Here is a 7,433-nt window from a genome sequence, read left to right as displayed (position 1 = left end):
ACCTTTGAGTTTCTCTGTTCACAACACTGTATTAACCACTAAGCTTTATTTACCTACTTTCTCGAAAAAAATGATTCTGTAGAGTAGCAATATTAAAAAAGTGCTGTAGGTAGTGAGGAAACACCACACAGTCACATTAGAGAAAAAGAAGTGATAAAAACAAATGAAGGCATTTTTATCAGTGAGAACAGGACATTTTTTTCCAGTAGTTATCTGAAACAGCACATGTCTGCACCCCCCAAAGTGAGTTTTTGACTTTTTGCTGATGTATGGGAGGCTTTCACAGGGTACACAGGACCAAGCTCAGCTGACAGTGTTATTTAAACTATTTCAGTGATGCTTTTATTTAAGGATTAGCTCCAAAACAAGGAAATGTCCTACGTTTGCAGGATTGTGACAAAAGAACAAAATGTGGTTATAGCAACAACAGGAAAAAGAAAGCCTGTCATGCTAGTATCATTTGTTTCCGTCTTGTGTGGCATGTTCAGAACCTTTTACCACAGGTTTGTTAAATTATGCTGACTTTCTATTCATTCTTATAACGGCTATGTGGCGTAAAATCACATTGATGAGTTTAATGCTGCAGAAACTTGATTCTTGTGACAGTACTTACGTTGTTATGTGTAGAGTTACTTCATTGCCACTATTACATCATATTAATTAAAAACTCTTTTAGGGATAACAGAATTAAGTGGCACAGCCTAACAATCTGCAATCCAGTGAAATTCAAGGAAAAGAATCTTTATATGTCTCCAGAAAGGAGCCTTCAAATATGGAGTCAGTGATGACAAAGTTATGAAGAACTTAGAAACAAAACTTATGTTACATTTTTATTTATTATATTTTTTCCATCACCAAGATCCACTAAGGACACATCTCTGATTGAAAAGAGCTGGAGCCTTAGGACTGGTTAAGTGACATCCACAGATGCACAATATGCAAGTGGAGCCTGAGGGAATCAAACCCAGGATTACAGGGTGAAACATGTTAGCAGGTTACAAGCATTATAGCACTACAACATAATCCCCCTGTACTATAAAGGCAGACCTTAACAGTCTTTTTTCCCCTTTTGTTTTTTTTCCTGTTTATGTACCATCTGCTATGTAGTAAATACTTTTTACTTCAGTTACATATCATGGTGTCCAGATGAGGGAATGTTCTCCACTGCAGAAAGCTGCAAGGGTTGCAGAAACACTATCACTGGATTCTCTACCATTACTAGGTGTCAGGAAATCAGGCAGTACCATGGTCACCCCACCCCCATAAGTTATATGTTTATTGCTGTATTTTGTGATATGGCTAACAACATGCTACACTGGTTCTAGACAAATGACACTGAACACTGATAACATTATAAATCATTCTTTTAGAATTTGAATAGTTGATGTTTGCTGTAACTTCCTATTTAAATTTGTAGATCACGAGGCTGTGCTCTGTTTATTACAACACTGGAATGAAGAAAGCTCTGAACAATTACACACCACTAACGACTTCAAATACTTACAGGGCAACAGACTACGCAGGAATCACCTGCGTAATACAGACTTCAGAATGCTGATAAAAATAATTGGATATTGTCATAGTTCATGCAGTGATAGAGATCTTGTTGTTTCCTTCCATTCATATCTTCTATCTCACTACTCATTTAGAATACATTCTTTTTCTATATGTCATGATTTGAGTCGCCTGACTTATGTAGACATTTGAATTAAGTGAAATGCATCACACTTTTATTTTACCCTAATGACATTTTTTAATGTTTCATTTGTTAACCAGGCAAATTAAGTAGTCATCATGGATACTTCTCAGTCATGACCTAGGACAGAGCAGCAAAATACAATGTATATGGAGCAGCTAATCAAACTGTGAGTTATTAAAAGGAATCCGGAGTACCCAGAAAAAAAAAACATACATATACAGGAAGAACATGCAAGCTCCATGCAGATGGTGGCCAGTAGTCAGGATTGAATGAATCCTGAAACCCACTCCTATGAGGTGGCGATCATAATCTCTAAGTCACATGTTATAGTATTTCAGTGCTGAATAAATTTGTAAGATAATCTTTCCCCAGATCTATGTTTCTTCCAATGTTCCAGTTGCTTAATGGCTCTATCCCAGTTACTAAATCATTAAAACAATTTTTCAAATAACATGGTGTGCCTTTTTTTATATTATTTATCACTGTATTTCTTGGATCCTTTTTCTTAAGGTATAGTTAGTATTTCTCTACAATGCAGTGTGGCTCTAACAATGGTAGCAGAATAGATTCCATTATTACAATATTTGTGGCTAGATGACTTTTCAACAATGCTTTTAAATGTCCATGTCTTCACTGTACCAGTCTAACATCATGGCTAAATGTCATAAATTACTCTCCAATATACAATAACCCCCATTAATATTCCAAAACGTGCATGCTGATTGGCCAGTGTGCCCATTGTAAATCCCACAATATACCAGTGGAAAAAGGTCTGATCGCCCAAACTTTTTTCCGTTGGTATAAAGTGTCTAAAACATTTTTTTTTTTTTTTTTTTTTTTTAATAAAAACAAAATGGAGCAACAGATACTTTCTTTTCTCGGTTGCTTCCATTTCAAAGCGTTGATGTACTGGGTATGTGTGGGAATGCAAGTCCCATACGCATGTGTAGTACATCAACACAAGGAAGCAGTATACCACCACCGGTGGAAGAACAGTAATGCGCCGTTATACAAAGACATTATTTAAGAAAAGGAAGTATTTTTTTTCTTAAATAATGTCATTGTATAATAGCAATAACCGACTCTGTGGTTGTGGTATATTGAAGATTTACCCACGGTTGGCTTTATTTAATCACTCCAACCATGGGTAAATCTTCAATATACCACACCACGTCATCGGATATTGCTTGATTATATGATATATGGCCATTTGCTTTAGTTCAGTATGTTTACAGAATCTCTTTAGTGTTGCATCAGCTTGAACTTTCCATATGTTTTTCATTGCCCTCAGAATGGCTGGGTTATCATTCCAGAACAATCTATAAGGTAATACAGTTCATTTTTCATACCATCCCTGGCACAGCTTAAACTTTATGGTCTGAAGTTAACATTGATCTTTTCAGTATCCTCTGTGGTCAAGATAAAAAAGCATGAAATCTATCTAAGCAATCTAGCCGTCCACAGACTTGTATTTGTTTATTTATGTTTTGTTAAACAGGTTGTAGCCTCTTTTCAGGTGAGACCCAAGGCAGTTTTCCTACTGATTAGGAGGAATTTCATCAGACAGCTAGGAAAATTCTCCCTGTTTTTTTTTTTTTTTTTGGTAAGTGCTATAGGATCTTTTCCATCCACCTTAGCTACCACCACTTTGGGCAGATGGGACCTTTTCTCACACTGATACTTTTTAAATGCCTTTTTTGGCCAATGGAAAATAAATTATTTGTTTCTGTACTCCCTTCCCAGGGGCATATGTTTATTAAATTACTGTACCCATCAAAATTACTAGTCCATGACGAAAGGCTTATGTGGTCTTAAACATTATGTAGGGTATATTCTAAAACCTGTGTTGGTCCAGAATGTGATAACCCATTTTCTTTGCATTCCAGTGCTGTCAGTGGTCAAGGGGCAGTAATTATTACACGTTATACAACGACCCCTCCCATTAATATTCCAAAACGTGCATGCTGATTGGTCAGCGTGCATGTTGTAAATCAGAGTTATAGTAATGGAAAAAGGCCCGGTCGCCCGGACTTTTTCCATTAGTATAACTCTTTTTTTTTTTCACAGCAATGGAGAACACAAGATCTCCGTTGCTTGTTACAACCTGTCTCGCCATGTTAAACGAGTTTAACATAGCGAGACAGCTTTTAAAAAAAGCAACGGCGCATCTCTGTTGCTTTTTTTAAAGTTGTCTCGCTATGTTAAACCCATTTAACATAGCAAGACACTTTAAAAAGCAACGGAGATCTTGCTTTCTCCGTTGCTTTTTTCAAAACTGTCTGGCTATGTTAAATGGGTTTAACCTAGTGAGACAGTTTTAAAAAAAGCAACGGAGATTCTCCGTTGCTTTTTAAAGCTGTCTTGCTGTGTTAAACTCATTTAACATAGTGAGACAGGCTGTAAAAAGCAACGGAGATCTTACTTTCTTCATTGCTTTTGCCCACAGCTCTGATGTACTGCATAAATATATGCATGCGCAGTACATCAGAACTGCCGCAGAATACCCAGACAGCTGTGGAAGGGCAGCAAGGAGGCATTATACAATGCCATTATTTAAGAAAAGTAATTATTTTTTTTTCTTAAATGTCATTGTATAATAACCGACTCTGTGGTTGTGGTATATTGAAGATTTACCCACGGTTGGCTTTATTTAATCACTCCAACCATGGGTAAATCTTCAATATACCACACCACGTCATCGGATATTGCTTGATTATATGATATATGGCCATTTGCTTTAGTTCAGTATGTTTACAGAATCTCTTTAGTGTTGCATCAGCTTGAACTTTCCATATGTTTTCATTGCCCTCAGAATGGCTGGGTTATCATTCCAGAACAATCTATAAGGTAATACAGTTCATTTTTCATACCATCCCTGGCACAGCTTAAACTTTATGGTCTGAAGTTAACATTGATCTTTTCAGTATCCTCTGTGGTCAAGATAAAAAAGCATGAAATCTATCTAAGCAATCTAGCTGTCCACAGACTTGTATTTGTTTATTTATGTTTTGTTAAACAGGTTGTAGCCTCTTTTCAGGTGAGACCCAAGGCAGTTTTCCTACTCATTAGGAGGAATTTCATCAGACAGCTAGGAAAATTCTCCCTGTTTTTTTTTTTTTTTTTTGGTAAGTGCTATAGGATCTTTTCCATCCACCTTAGCTACCACCACTTTGGGCAGATGGGACCTTTTCTCACACTGATACTTTTTAAATGCCTTTTTTGGCCAATGGAAAATAAATTATTTGTTTCTGTACTCCCTTCCCAGGGGCATATGTTTATTAAATTACTGTACCCATCAAAATTACTAGTCCATGACGAAAGGCTTATGTGGTCTTAAACATTATGTAGGGTATATTCTAAAACCTGTGTTGGTCCAGAATGTGATAACCCATTTTCTTTGCATTCCAGTGCTGTCAGTGGTCAAGGGGCAGTAATTATTACACATTATACAACGACCCCTCCCATTAATATTCCAAAACGTGCATGCTGATTGGTCAGCGTGCATGTTGTAAATCAGAGTTATAGTAATGGAAAAAGGCCCGGTCGCCCGGACTTTTTCCATTAGTATAACTCTTTTTTTTTTACAGCAATGGAGAACACAAGATCTCCGTTGCTTGTTACAACCTGCCTCGCCATGTTAAACGAGTTTAACATAGCGAGACAGCTTTTAAAAAAAGCAACGGCGCATCTCTGTTGCTTTTTTTAAAGTTGTCTCGCTATGTTAAACCCATTTAACATAGCAAGACACTTTAAAAAGCAACGGAGATCTTGCTTTCTCCGTTGCTTTTTTCAAAACTGTCTGGCTATGTTAAATGGGTTTAACCTAGTGAGACAGTTTTAAAAAAAGCAACGGAGATTCTCCGTTGCTTTTTTTAAAGCTGTCTTGCTATGTTAAACTCATTTAACATAGTGAGACAGGCTGTAAAAAGCAACGGAGATCTTACTTTCTTCATTGCTTTTGCCCACAGCTCTGATGTACTGCATAAATATATGCATGCGCAGTACATCAGAACTGCCGCAGAATACCCAGACAGCTGTGGAAGGGCAGCAAGGAGGCATTATACAATGCCATTATTTAAGAAAAGTAATTATTTTTTTTTTTAAATAATGTCATTGTATAATAGCAACAACCCACTTCTGGGTGTGGGTAATGCTGGATTTACCCACGGTTGGCTTTGTTTACACTCGGCTTCGCCTCGTGACCAAACCACACTAACCGTGGGTAAATCCAGCATTACCCACACCCAGACGTGGGTTATTGCTATATTAATTCATTTTTGTAACACGAAAAATTATAACATACAATCAATTTTTGCTGTGCTACATAACACTTGGCAGGGGCCAGAATATAGCATAAAATGTATTTCCAGACAGAAACCTGGCTATATCTTGCAATTATATGAAACAATAATCTCACCAGACCATATATGAGAAAAAAAAAACAACAAGACCTCCCTCATTTGTTAAAAGGCATGCAGCATCCAACGTATAGCTGACACAAGCTAAACTGAATGGCATTGTTTCAGGCTATCAGTCTATGCATATCTGTAGCTTAATAATTAGATTAGTGAATGACTCACTGTGCTAGCATAAATATCGTAATTATCAAACCTCATTCAGGGGCACACATATAATGAATGTTTCACCACACTTTACTTCATTTATTACTCTCTTTTGTACGTAGGGTTTCATTATGCAAACATACTTTACCCTAAGAATGTTAGCGGAAGTTTACAGTATTCATGGTTTATAATGCTGACAAAAATGCCCTACAGTATTTAAGTATAAACAAACTAACGATTATTCAAAAGTGAAGGAATTACATCTGGTAACTCGAATGATAAAGAAATACACAACAAAACGTCATTGAAATGGCACACTGCAAACTGCTATAGATTTTACGGGGGCTAGGAATGCTGCAGGCGTTGGCTGTAATTAAAAAGGGTACATGGAGTTACTGTAAGCTGCAAACAAGGACTGGCATTGTCAGCTCTGTACAACAATTACCACACATTAAATAAGCTTTTTGTATGCCAGTTAGAGGCAGTTCTGGGTGTCCTTTTGTAAGACTTCTGTCAACATTTGGTTTAAGTCAGCCTTGTGAAAATTCTGCCTTTGAAAATTGTAATCCTTTCCTGGTTAACACTTAGAAGGCAAGACATCCTGCCCTTCAAGTGCCAAACATTTCAGTAAGCAGCTGTTCTAAGCTTTCTACTTTCACTAATAATCATTACACCGACACTGAGTGTATGGTCACTTGTTCACTCTCTTCCCTTCTCTGTTTCACACTTCATATGTTTTAGATAAAAATAGTTTTTGGTTGTTCATTTAATTTTCCATTTTTTAGATGAAATACTCAAACAAGGTCAAACTTGTCCTGTGGCTAGTCTCCAGAGCACATAACCTGCCTGGCCTAAAATTTATATCCATTCTCTGTCAAGTAACAGCCAGTATTTTATATTAAATGCGTGAGAATGCAGAGTGTTTGTCACATCTATATACAGACATCTTTCCATTCATATTTCAAGGAAATAATTTTTAGAAAGGAGAAATCTAATGCTTTCAGGAAACTAGTGCTTATGTGCATACATTTCACCTGAATCTTTGTCACAGCTACACATAGATTTTAAAATACAGATAGATATTTAAGGTATGAGACACAGATACTCAGCTAGAACAATTAGCTTAGTTTATGCGCCATGAAGCCATGTTCTGTAAATAAGTGTCTTTCATA

At 36.7% G+C, this 7,433-nt stretch overlaps 1 long non-coding RNA gene across 1 annotated transcript; it reads left to right on the top strand.

Annotated features, from left to right (window-relative positions):
• The first annotated feature begins 329 nt into the window (after positions 1–329).
• LOC122817369 lies at positions 330–2,150 on the top strand. The gene is made up of 2 exons (XR_006367225.1): positions 330–503; positions 1,777–2,150. It is a non-coding gene; the product is annotated as an uncharacterized LOC122817369 (long non-coding RNA).
• Positions 2,151–7,433: the final 5,283 nt, after the last annotated feature.

The sequence above is a fragment of the Protopterus annectens genome, chromosome 12.part0 (assembly GCF_019279795.1).
Source record: "Protopterus annectens isolate FY-2018-M chromosome 12.part0, PAN1.0, whole genome shotgun sequence".
NCBI lineage: Eukaryota > Metazoa > Chordata > Ceratodontiformes > Protopteridae > Protopterus > Protopterus annectens.
This window is presented reverse-complemented; position numbering and strand designations above follow the sequence as displayed.